Source organism: Pan paniscus, chromosome 12 (genome assembly GCF_029289425.2).
Source record: "Pan paniscus chromosome 12, NHGRI_mPanPan1-v2.0_pri, whole genome shotgun sequence".
Classification (NCBI taxonomy): Eukaryota; Metazoa; Chordata; class Mammalia; order Primates; family Hominidae; genus Pan; species Pan paniscus.
Genome location: NC_073261.2, coordinates 72,992,362 through 73,006,001, shown reverse-complemented (window position 1 = coordinate 73,006,001; position 13,640 = coordinate 72,992,362).

Here is a 13,640-nt window from a genome sequence, read left to right as displayed (position 1 = left end):
GCTAGAATGGCCATAATCAAAAAATCAAAAAATAGTAGATGTTAGAGTGGATGCAGTGAACAAGAAACACTTCTACACTGCTAGTGGGAATGTGAACTAGTACAACCACTATAGAAAAGAGTGTGGAGATTCCTTGAAGAACTAAAAGCAGAACTACCATTTGATCCAGCAACCCCACTACTGGGTATCTACCCAGAGGAAAAGAAGTCATTATACGAAAAAGATACTTGCACATGCATGTTTATGGCAGCACAATTCACAATTGGAAAAATGTGGAACCAACCCAAATGCCCATCAGTCAATGAGTGGATAAAGAAACTGTGGTATATATGTACTGTGGAATACTACTTAGCCATAAAAAGGAATGAATTAATGGCATTCGCAGCAACCTGGATGAGATTGGAGACTATTATTCTAAGTGAAGTAACTCAGGAATGGAAAACCAACATCATAGGTTCTCACACATAAGTGGGAGCAAAGCTATGAGGATGCAAAGGCATAAGAATGACACAATGGATTTTGGGGACACAGGGTGAAAGAGTGGGAAGGGGGTGAGGGATAAAAGACTACAAATAGGGTACAGTGTATACTGCTCAGTGATGAGTACACCAAAATCTCACAAATCACCACTAAAGAACTTATATAACCAAACACTACTTGTTCCCAAATAACTTTTGGAAATAAAAAAATTAAATTAAATTAAAAATTAAAAAATCACACAACTCTGATATAATGCATCAAATTACTGCGTTGAGCCATATTGAAAGGCTTGAAGTTAGCCTGTTCCGGGAATTCATATGCTTTTATTCTATACTGAAGCAAACAAAGAATTCTTGAAAATCAAAGGCCCTGAATATGTGTTACAAGTTTCTCACAGCACTTGCTTCATCTAAGTCTAAGAAACGCAATAAATAGTCAGAATTCTGTGAACATATGTACAAATTTTATAAATTAGATCAACAGCTTAATGAGGGCACCATTTTTTAAATTGAAAACATGTACTGCCTTAGGACTATAACATTCAAGCTCAACAATAGCTTATAAAGCAATGATCTACAGAAAAGAAATGACTTCCCATAATTGGGCAGTTTTTATTACAGGAATCAAAAAGCTTTATAATTACTCTACACATGTGCCTTAACTAATGATATTGATCACAAGACTCACCTTAAACTCTTTGTTTACAGTTACATCTTCTTTCTTAATTATGTCTCATTCACAGTTCCTGAGTCTTTTGCTGTGCATAACCTTCAAGGTCCAAAAGTAAAATATTGAATATTGAGTCACTAAGTCATCTTGTTGTAAAGAATTCATGATTGCATTATTAACAACTACTATTATTGACAGTGTGTGAGGTACTCTATCAAGCATGTTACATAAACTTCATGACAACACCATGAGATAGCTTATTCCCCCCATATTATATAAACATGATATACATGAAAAGTAAACCTCAGAAAAATTCAATAATTCACCCAAGGACAAATAGGTAGTAAATGGCAAAATCAGGATGTAAACCAAGTATAATTCTAATTTAATTACATTCTATCACCTCTACTAGCAAGACCTCCTATCTTGTCAAGATGATAAAATCAATATATTCTGCATAGACAAACAGATGAGGAAATCAGTTCACCCATGATTCCATTATATGACCTCTACCAATAAGTAGAATAATATTAATTTTTGCTTGCCTACAATAATTCCACATTACACCTGTGATTCCTACATAATTGTTAGGTGTGCCTTCTTTCACTCTCAGAAGTGTCTCAGTTAGGGCAACAAAGTTAATGGTCATCCTACTCATAAGGATCATTGTTAATGTGTCAATAAATGGGAGTAGCCACGTAGAAATTGATTTCACAATGGTGTTGCAAAGCTATGTGTGGGGTATTCTGTCTGTTTCATGTAACAAGGCACAGCAGAAATCCTGACTCTCCTGATGAAAAAAATATATATGTATAGTACATAAAAATAGTTTTACAATCTTCCTTCATGAATTATTAACCTGACAAGAAAATAAGGAATACTTTGAAGAACCTAGAAAAATAAGACAAATAACTAAAGTTGGTTTTTCCCTTGAGGACATAGGCCAAACTGGGTGAACTTGGGTTTTCATAACATCACAGAAAACAGAAGACAGGAGACAAAGTGCAGGATCTGTCCAAATAGGAAATTTAATAGATTACAACATTCTCAAAAAGCCAAGGCAACATATGGCTTCACTTAACATTGATTAGAAATAAACCTACTCCACAACGGAATGTAACAAAAACCTAAAAGAAACTTGGTGCTGAATACTTTTTACCACAAAGTAGTCTTCCCATGGGTTTACAACCTGAATTTATGCTACCTTAACTTACAGTGATCACAGGAGTAGAAAAATGTTAGAAATAGTGCAAATCTTCTTTGTAGAAATCCATCTCCAAAAAGAAATCTCAAAAGACAAAGGTAAAGCTCTAAAAAATATGAGCTCAAACCCAAAAGTCATAAAAAATGCAAGGAAACAAGGAATCTTGAGGGAAAGACAACAGAAACAACAGCGCAGTTTCAAAATTCGTTTATATCATAACTATCAAACATAGAATATGAAATATAAGTATGTTTTTAAATGATGAAAAATATGAATAAATATAAAAAGATGAAGACAATGACCAGTAAATTTAAGAAAAAAATTAACTTCTAGCAATGACAAACAATAGTTACTGAGCAGAAGATATTTGCACTCACCATCAACAAAGAATTCATATATAGAATACATAGAGAAGTCCTACGAATCATTGAGAAAAAGAAAGACTTAAAAATGTAGACAAAAGTCTTGGACATGCCCTTCATGAAAAAATGAATACAAACAGGCAATAGGCATGTGAAAAGGCACTAGGCCTCAGTAATCAGTGAAACACTATTTTTTTCTTTTTTTTTATTATTATTATACTTTAAGTTTTAGGGTACCTGTGCACAACGTACAGGTTAGTTACATATGTATACATTTGCCATGCTGGTGCGCTGCACCCACTAACTTGTCATCTAGCATTAGGTATATCTCCCAATGCTATCCCTCCCCCCTCCCCCCACCCCACAACAGTCCCCAGAGTGTGATGTTCCCCTTCCTGTGGCCATGTGTTCTCATTGTTCAATTCCCACCTATGAGTGAGAATACACGGTGTTTGGTTTTTTGTTCTTGCGATAGTTTACTGAGAATGATGATTTCCAATTTCATCCATGTCCCTACAAAGGACATGAACTCATCATTTTTTATGGCTGCATAGTATTCCATGGTGTATATATGCCACATTTTCTTAATCCAGTCTATCATTGTTGGACATTTGGGTTGGTTCCAAGTCTTTGCTATTGTGAATAGTGCCGCAATAAACATATGTGTGCATGTGTCTTTATAGCAGCATGATTTATAGTCCTTTGGGTATATACCCAGTAATGGGATGGCTGGGTCAAATGGTATTTCAAGTTCTAGATCCCTGAGGAATCGCCACACTGACTTCCACAATGGTTGAACTAGTTCAACCATTGTGAAACACTGTTAAAACCCGAAGGAGTTGCCACTACATACTCACTGGACTGAAAAAAATAAATTCATGCCTGGAAAAGTAAGCATTTATTGGAGAGAATATGGAGGCCTAGAAACACTCAAACACTGCTTGTGGAAACGTAACTTGATAGAACTATGTAGGAAAAAAGTGTTGCTATCTACTAAATAGATGTCTACCAGTTGTTTCACTCATAGTATAGAAAACTATGTATTTCCGAGCCCAGAAGTGATAAATAAGAAGTTTAGCACAACATTTTTCAGAACAACCCCATCCTATAAACAACCCGAACGTCAGTCATAAATAAAAAAGATATTTTCTTTATCGTATTCATGCATAAGAATGTTATAGAGCAATAAAACTTAACAAACTAGAGCTACCTACAATCATACAGATGATTTTTACAAACATAAACTTGAGCTCTTTAAAAAAATGGAAATACGAAAGAATATAAACAGAATGACTCCATTTCTATAAAGTTCAAAACCAGGCAAAACTACATTCTCTTCTTTGGAGAGAAATGAAAATAAAACTATAGGAAAAACAAAATAAATACAAATTTAGGATTGAGGCTGCCTCTGGGAAGAAGATAGGCTTCAAGGAGAGTGCACACAGGACTTTAAAGGTAATGCTAATATTCTTCTTAAAATGTGTGGTACACACATAGGTGTTCATTATTCTTTATGCCTAACTCATGTTGTGTAAATGTTACTTTGTTTCTGAGAGGTGACAACGTGCTAGCAGCTCTCGCTTGCTCTCGGCACCTCCTCGGCCTTGGCGTCCACTCTGGCCGCACTTGAGGAGCTCTTCAGCCCACCGCTGCACTGTGGGAGCCCCTCTCTGGGCTTGCCGAGGCTGGAGCCGGCTCCCTCTGCTTGCGTGGAGGTGTGGAGGGAGAGGCGCTGGTGGGAACCAGGGCTGTGCGCTCGCAGGCCAGTGCGAGTTCTGGGTGTGCATGGTCTCTGCAGGCTCCGCACTCAGAGCAGCCAGCCAGCACCGCTGGCCCTGGGCAGTGAAGGGCTTAGCACCCAGGGCAGCAGCTGCAGAGGGGGTGCTGGGTCCTCCAGCACTGCTGGTCCACCTGCACCACACTTGAATTCTCGACAGGCCTCAGCCGCCTCCCCATGGGGCAAGGCTTGGGAACTGCAGCCCGCCATGCCTGAACCCCCTTGCAGTGGGCTCCCACGTGGCCCCGAGCCTCCCCAACAGGCACCGCCCCCTGCTCCACGGTGCCCAGTCCCATCGACCACCCAAGAGCTGAGAAGTGCAGTCACACGGCATGGGACTGGCAGGCAGCTCTGTCCATGGCCCTGGCAGGGGATCCACTAGGCAAAACCAGCTTGGCTTCTGAGTCGGGTGGGAACTTGGAAAACTTTTATGTCTAGTTGGAGGATTGTGTAGGGAACTTGGAGCACTTTTATGTCTAGCTGGAGGATTGTATATGCACCAATCAGCACTCTGTGTCTAGCTAATCTGGTGGGGGCTTGGAGAACTTTTACGTCTAGCTAGAGGATTGTAAATACACCAATCAGCACTCTGTGTCTAGCTCAGGGATTGTAAACGCACCAATCAGCACCCTATCAAAACGGACCAATCAGCTCTCTGTAAAATGGGCCAATCAGCAGGATGTGGGTGGGGTCAGATAAGGGAATAAAAGCAGGCTGCCTGCGGCAGCAGCAGCACCTTGCTAGCGTCCTCTTCCACACTGTGGAAGCTTTGTTCTTTCACTCTTTGCAATAAATCTTGCTGCGGCTCGCTCTTTGGGTCCGCAGTGCCTTTATGAGCTATAACACTCACTGCAAAGGTCTGCAGGTTCACTCCTGAGGCCAGCGAGACCAGCAACCCACCGGGAAGAATGAACAACTCCGGACTGGAAGAACGAACAACTCCAAACACGCCAGCTTAAGAGCTGTAACACTCACCACGAAGGTCTGCACCTTCACTCCTGAAGCCAGCAAGACCACGAACCCACCAGAAGGAAGAAACTCTGAACACATCCGAACATCAGAAAGAACAAACTCTGGACACACCATCTTTAAGACCTGTAACGCTCACCGCGAGGGTGCGTGGCTTCATTCTTGAAGTCAGTGAGACCAAGAACCCACCAATTTTGGACACATTTCTACTCAATATTTCATTTAATAAAGAAACTTTGCCGGGTGTGGTGGGTCACACCTGTAATCCCAGCACTATGGGAGGCTGAGATGGGGGGATCACCTGAGGTCGGGAGTTTGAGACCAGACTGACCAACATGGAGAAGCCCCGTTTCTAATAAAAATACAAAAATTAGCCGGGTGTGGTGGCACATGCCTGTAATCCCAGCTACTCAGGAGGCTGAGGCAGGAGAATCCCTTGAACCAGGGAGGCGGAGGTTGCAGTGAACAGAGATCGCGCCATTGCACTCCAGCCTGGGCAACAAGAGTGAAACTCCATTTCAAAACAAAAAAACAAAAAAAAACTTTGATGACTTTTTGAGGTTGAAAAATTGTGACGGAACATACATGTATGATATTCATCACAAATTTGCCAGCATACCACCTTTACATGGAAAATGACCAAGAAGCATAAGTCAAAAACCCTTGAATTTATTATACAAAGATGAAGGCAGAATATCTGCTACTCGTAGTAACTTACTTCTGACAAAGGATTCAGTATTTCTAGTTCCAAAGATCTGGACTGGTTATTTTCACTTCATAGTTTAAAAGATAATGTCATCTCTGATGGTTTTTCTGTATTACATCCTGAGGAGTTTGGGAGTTTTTAAGAGAGTCTTTAACCAAGGTGATTAAATTATGCCTCATCACTAGACAATTACAAAATATAGTGTGAACTGCTAAGAATCCTGGGAAACATGATTTAAGGATTGGCCAAAGAGGTTCACTAGTTTCTTGTTGTTTAACTTGGCAATGAGCGTTTACGAAGTCTATCTTGCTGAGACAGCACTAGATTAAGGAATCCTTGAAGTCTCAGTTCACACAGTGTTCTCTGTTTTCTCAAACCCTAGCACAATGCCTGGGATGTGTTTAATAAACACTTCTTGAATAAATAAGTAAATAAGGAGTAAATGTAAGACTTCCTTTCTTCCTTTTATCATGTCTATCCAGACATTGTAAAGAAATCAGAACCTGGAAATACTTTGTCAAAAAAAAATTATTCTTAAAATGCATATAGGAAAAAAAGGGAGGGCTCCATCTATCTTTACAAGTTTTTTGATATAAATTATTTTCCTGCATAATTTACTGTTTTCTAAAGTCCAAGGCTATGAATAAAAAAGCATTATCAATCGATGTGCAGAGTGAAGACAACCTTATAAACTGAGAGACTGACATTCCTTCTGCTATGAACTAATATCTGAACCATAAGGAGTAAATCCTCTAGAACTACACTGTAATGATTTTTCAACTGCATTGCTTTGGGATTCACAAAGTCTCAAAGTGAAGGCAGAAGTTGGTGTCTCTATTGCCACTGCTCAAATGAAACAACAATCTAGTATAACACAAAGATGTTATCAGTTTTATTGAGAGAATTCACACACTAAAAAATTCATCCATTTAAAGTGTATGAATCAGTGGTTTTTGTATATATACAGAGTTGGGCCACCATAACCACAATCTAAATTTAGGGTATTATTTTTATTTTAAGATTAATCCATTTTGTATCTTCTATCAGTAATTCTTCTTATTATGGCTACGTAATTTTTTCATCATATAGATATACCCTGTTTTGTTTATCTACTCATAAAATGCTGGACAATTTGGTTGATTTCACTTTATGTCTACTATGAATAATAATAAAAACATTTTTATATTTGTTTCTTTGTACACATATTTTTTCTTTTCTCTTGAGAATGTACCTAGGAGTAGAATTACTAGATCATAGGTTAAATCTACGTTTAACAGTTTCAAGAACTGACAGGCTGTTTTCCATTTTCCATTTTCAACAGCAATGAAGAGGGTTCCAATTTCTCCATATGTCTGCTAACACTTGGGTTTTTTTTTTTTTTTTTTTGCCTTTTTGATTATAACCTCCTGGTGAATATAAAGTGGTGTCTCAAGGTTTTGATTTGCATTTTCCTAATGATTAATGATGTTGAACACCTTATCATGTGCTTATAAGCCATTTGTATTTTTGGTGAAAAATAGCTATTTGTATTATTTACCACGTTTTTAACTGGATTGTCTTTTCACCATTGAGTTACAGTTATTGATATATTCTGCATAAAAGTCTCTTATCAGATATATCTTTGAAAATATATTCTCCCATTCTGTGGGTCTTCTTTTCACTTTCTTGATTATGTACTTGTAGCCCAAAATGTTTAATTGGAGGTAGGAAATTTAAATTTTTTCCTCTGTTACTTGTGCTTTTGGTGTCATATCTTGAAAAACCATTGCTTAACCCAAGATCATAAAAATTTACTGCTACATTTTTATTGAAAAGTTTTATAGGTTTAGCTCTTATATTTAAGACTCTGATCCACTGAAGTTAATTTTTTCTATGGTATGAGGTAGAGATCCAACTTTATTCTTTTGCATACAGATATTCACTTGTCTGACACTATTTCTTAGATAGATAATTATTTCTCCATTAATTGTTTTGAAATCAGGGAGTGTGAGTCCTCTAGTAGCTTTTCCTTTTCAAGATTTTTTGGCTACTCTGGGTGTCTTGCATACCATATGAATTTTAGGATCAACTTGGCAATATCTGCAAAAAAAGACAGCCAATATTTTGATAGAGATTACATTGAATGTGTAGGTCAATTTTGGGATTATTTACCATGTTGACATTAAGTGTACCAACTCATGAACAAGGGATATCTTTCCATTTATTCAGATCTTTTAAAATGTATTCCAACAATGTTTTGTAGTTTTTGTATATAAGTCCTGCCATTATATTGTTAAATTTTTCCCAAGTATTTTATTATTTTTGATGCTATTATAAATGGAATTGGTTACTTAATTTTTTCAGATTCTTTGTCAATAGTATGTGAAAATAAAATTAATTTTATTAATTTTATTGATATTATATTCTGCAACTTTATTGAACTTGTTAATTAGTTTGACAGTTTCTTAGTGGGTTCCCCAGGATTTTCTATATACAAAATCATGTCATTTGTAAACAGAAATAGTTTTACTTCTTCTTTTCCAATATAGATGCCTTTTATTTCCTTTGTTGCCAAACGTCCTGGCTAGAACCTACAGTACAGTATTGAATAGAGGTGATGAGCACAAGTGTTTTTGTCTCCTTCCTTATCCTAATGGGGAAGACCTTCAGGCTTTCAACATTACGTATGATGTTAACTGCAGGTTTTCTCAGATGTCCTTTATCAGATGTTTTCCATATCTAGTTTATTGTTTTGGGGAAGACCTTCAGGCTTTCAACATTATGTATGATGTTAACTGTAGGTTTTCCCAGATGTCCTTTATCAGATGCTTTCTATATCTAGTTTATTGTTTTTAATAAAGAAAGGATACTGTTTTCTCAACTGTTCTTTTTTATATATTGAGATGATCATGTACATTTCATCCTTTATTCTATTTATGTGGTGATTTTCTTATGTTAAACCAACCTTGAATTCCTGGACTAAATCCTGCTTGGTCTTAGTATACAATCCTTTTAAATTTCCACTTAGGCTCTTATACACCCCAGCTGAAATTCAGCCACAAGCAGAATGAAATTGCCAAAGGACTGCTACTTTTTTCAGTAATGCCTTGGAGGTAGGACATTTTTACTAAGCTGAGGTTTCAGTCAGATCAAATAGCTATAGTATCCAGGAACAGAGATTTTCTCTAAAGTTGCATATTTTGGACAAAATATTTACTGTGCTTTGGAGCAAGAACATTTATTGGAGCTCCAAAAATTGTCAGTCCTCCATGGTTTCAAGAGTACCAGCAACTACCATGCCACTAAGCTGGGAAAGAGGGGATAACAATAGTGTCAAGTTAAAACATGAAAGACCCTACTGGGTTTTTTTTTTTTTTTTTGATATTCAGTGCATTGTTTTCCTTTTCAGTTTGTTCTGTGCCTTTGGTTAATTTCTAGAGTTCTGAAATGGTTGGCTTTAGTTTTGCTAGTATTTTCTTTGTTTTTAAGGGAAAGCAAGTTCAACAAGGTCCACACTCCACCAGTTTGGAAGATGATCTCCACCCATATACTGTTGCCTGACTTCAGAGAATAGTGTATGTACAACAGGACATGATAGTTGTTTTGTTTCCTTGTAGTGGCTTTGCATAATTTATTATAGAAATTCAAAGTAGATGTAGACAGGGCCATTTTTTATTAATTCAGTCAACAAATATTTATAAAGTATCTACTAAATACCAATGAATAAGACCATATATACACCCTTAACAAGGGTAAAGTCTGGAAAGAGAAGAGAAACCAGCTCTTGTTGAGCATATACAAGTTGCCACTACTATGCTAGGTATATTACTATCTTAGCAGGAAAAGAGAAGATAAGTAGAATCTTCATCTAAAGGTCAAAACTTTAGGTTGAGTCCTGAAGAATGAGTAGGAAATTATCAGCTAGACCTAGGGCAGAGAATATTTCTAGGTAGAGAGAACACTGACTTCAGATAAGGAAAGATTATGTTTCAGTAAGTATTATTGAAGGTCTGATAATTCCTGCCTATTTAGTGTAACTCAACCCAACACAATTTGGAGTAAACTTCAAAACAAACTTCAAAAACAAAAAACAAAAAACAAAGTAACAAATCTATACTTAACCAAGATTTTAACACTGATACAAAAAAACAGATAACTAAACAAAGATAAAACAAAAATAACTTTGTCATTATTATGTAAACCTAAGAGTTTTATAACAATTAGGAGATGGTTGGCTCTATTAGTTGTGCTGTATTGTCACAGTCAACTTCAGGGTCTGTAGGTGTAAGTTCCTGTTTATTTCTGCCAAGTCAAAAACTAAATTAAAGTAGATTAAATTCTTTACGAAATTATTAGATCCAATTTTGTTTGAAAAATAATGTGGGAGGAATAAAAATAAGAAAATCAGCTTGGTTTTGACCTGCCATCACACACAGTCAGAGCTGCTCTGATTAATGAAGACATTACCCGATTGGAAGAGCAGGTGAAAGAAACTCTTGACCTCACAGAGCTGGAATAAGTTCATGTGGGAGTTGAAAAGAAGATTTTAAAATATCAAATGTATCTTTGCCATCAGCTCTCATGGCATGGTATGCACCTCCAGAAAGAAAAATGGATCCTGTAAAGTGGAGTTTGGACCAAAGCTGCCTTTGGTAAAAACAAATTAGAATACGTCTTTCACAAGACTTGAAATTCATTTTGCAGTATTTTCAAGTGCTACCAGTGCTACCACCCTCTCACTTCAAATGCATGAAACCAATTCCAAATAAAAAGGGTTTTGAGGCATGCCAGTGGCTGGTACTAAACAATGCTATATTGTAATTATATATAAGACAAATAATAACTTAGCTCGGGAGGAAAGTCCAAAGACGAATTACCTACTGTGCCAGTTGAATTGTTTCTGTGATAAGTGACAAAAGCTATAACAATATGGGTCTTAAAGGATAAGGGCATTTACTACATCACTGAACAAGAATCTGGAAAGAGGTTGGTCCAGAGTTGGGTTAATTTGGGACTAAATAACATAATCAAGGGCTTGAAGTACTCTCTCTTTGTACTTAGTCATTCTCAGAGTGTTGCTTTCATTAGAAAATTTGTTTCATCATGATCACAAGATGACTGCCATTGCTCTAAGAATCAATCCAATGAATTACCAGGTCCAAAGTCTGGTAGGTCAGCTACTTTACAAGTCTCTAACGGGGGAGAAGCCCGTAGCCGCTGTATGTGACCACACAGGTTGTACACCTCACAACTCCAGAGGAGCAATCACACAACCCACAATGAGTATGGCAACCTACAGAGATGACCAAACACAGCAGTCCTAAGATATCCTTTTCAAGAATCCACCAGAATAAATCTCCCCAGGGTTGGAGACTGTGTCCTGTATTTATGCCTTTTGCTGATGAGCCTGGGAAACCAAGTTTCTTGCATGTTCAGTCTCTCTTGTGGAAGGCAGGCTCAGCCAAGCACACTCTGCCAGGAAATAAGGGAGAAAGAAAATGCTGCTGGCCATGTAGTCTATGCATCTGCCTTTTACTTGCCTGTGATTTAGTCCTAATATGACCACTCATTGGTTATGGCAAATACCCATGCTTCCAATTATCCCTATTGAAATATAATATTTCATTCTTTTTCTTTAGTTTCATTATTATTGAATTCAAATTAAAAATGTTGAACACTTAGTCAGAATGAAAATATATATAAGCAACTTAGTAAGATACAGCAAAAGCCACAAAAGTATACATGGCTTTTGACCTGTAATACTACCTCAGAAAAATCAATCCAAGAAATACTTTAATATATGTGATCAAATTATATATAATAAACACACACACACGTGTGTGTGTGTGTGTGTGTGTGTGTGTATTAGTCCATTGTCATGCTGCTATGAAAAAATACCCAAGACTGGGTAATTTATAAACCAAAGAGGGTTAACTGACTCACAATTCTGCATGGCTGGGGAGACCACATGAAAATTACAGTCTTGGCGGAAGGGGAAGTAAACACACCCTTCTTCACATGGCAGCAGGAGAGAGAAGTGCTGAGCAAAGGCGGAAAAGTGCCTTATAAAACCATCAGATCTCATGAGAATTTACTCACTATCATGCGAACTGTATGGGGGTAACCACCCCCTTGATTCAATTACCTCCCCTCCATCAACATGTGGGGATTATGGTAACTACTATTCAAGGTGAGATTTGGGTGGGGACACAGCCAAACCATATCAATGTGCAAGAAAATGTTAATAACGAATTTTAGTGTTGAACACTAAATAAGCACCTTTGAGGACATTTGGATTGTATATAGAAGTAATTTTGTTATTTCGATATTATCAAATAACTCAATGCACTCTTTAGAATTATCAGATAATACATATTTGTTGAATGGCAACAACATAGAAAATAGGAGTGAACAAATATAGACCCTACCCTGATGAGACTGGCGATTTATTAGGCAGGCACAACTTTCATGGTGTGATCTCAATTTAGAACAAATTACCAAAGTCTGGCCTAAGAAACTGAAGGACTCCTTTTAGAGAGACAGAGATTAAAGCTGAATATTGAGAATGAAAAAGAAACTCAGTCAAAGCCCTTGGAGATAGGAACTAATATCAAATTTCAGCAACAACATCTTACTTTTCTATAATGCTGTACAGTTTATGAAATGCATCTCCCTAGTAAAGGAGACCTTGTAATCTCCATTTTATAAGAAATGACAGTTCAGAGGAGTAAAGTAACTTACCTAGTTTCTATACAACCAGTAAATAGATAAAAATTAGACTCAAACATGTATCTAAAGGAAGGAGTTCAAGATCAGAAACCAGGAAATAAGGTGACATACATAAGCTCCAATGCAAACAATCTTTTTTTTTGGTAGCCACGTATTTTATTTTCTTGGTGTAATTATCAGTCTTTTAGGGGGAAAAAAGATCCTTGACTTAACTCTGACTTCTGACAACTAAACACATAAAAACATAATTAACAATAAAAGGGCACAATAGGTGCCAGAAGATTGGAACACTTGGGTGTTCAAGGCAAGATCTGTTTCTTCCTAATCTTATTTGTTCTTAATGCTGTCATTGACAGGAGTTTAGGATTTATCATTTTCCTTTCAAAGAACAGAACTCTGATGCATGTGCTGACTTGTCCCACCTCAAGTCATTTAGCAGTTGGAAAAATAGAACCCGCTGCATTTCAATACAGGACCATTTTTTCATAATAGAAGATTTTGCCATATTAATAAGTCATCCTAAGGGCTATCTTCCCTTGATCTAGAGGTCATATTTTACAAGAGAAAAATATGTTTGGGGTTTCTGAGTAACAGCTTTTGCTCCAGGCAGATCTAACCAACCAGTTCCTTGGAAGCATCTGTTATTTTTCTTTTACATGGTGAACTACTACATCCTGGGTTGAAGTATAGCACATGTTGGATTAAAAAAAAATGAGAGAAAATTACCATATATTTTATAAACATCTACAATAATATTTAATTATT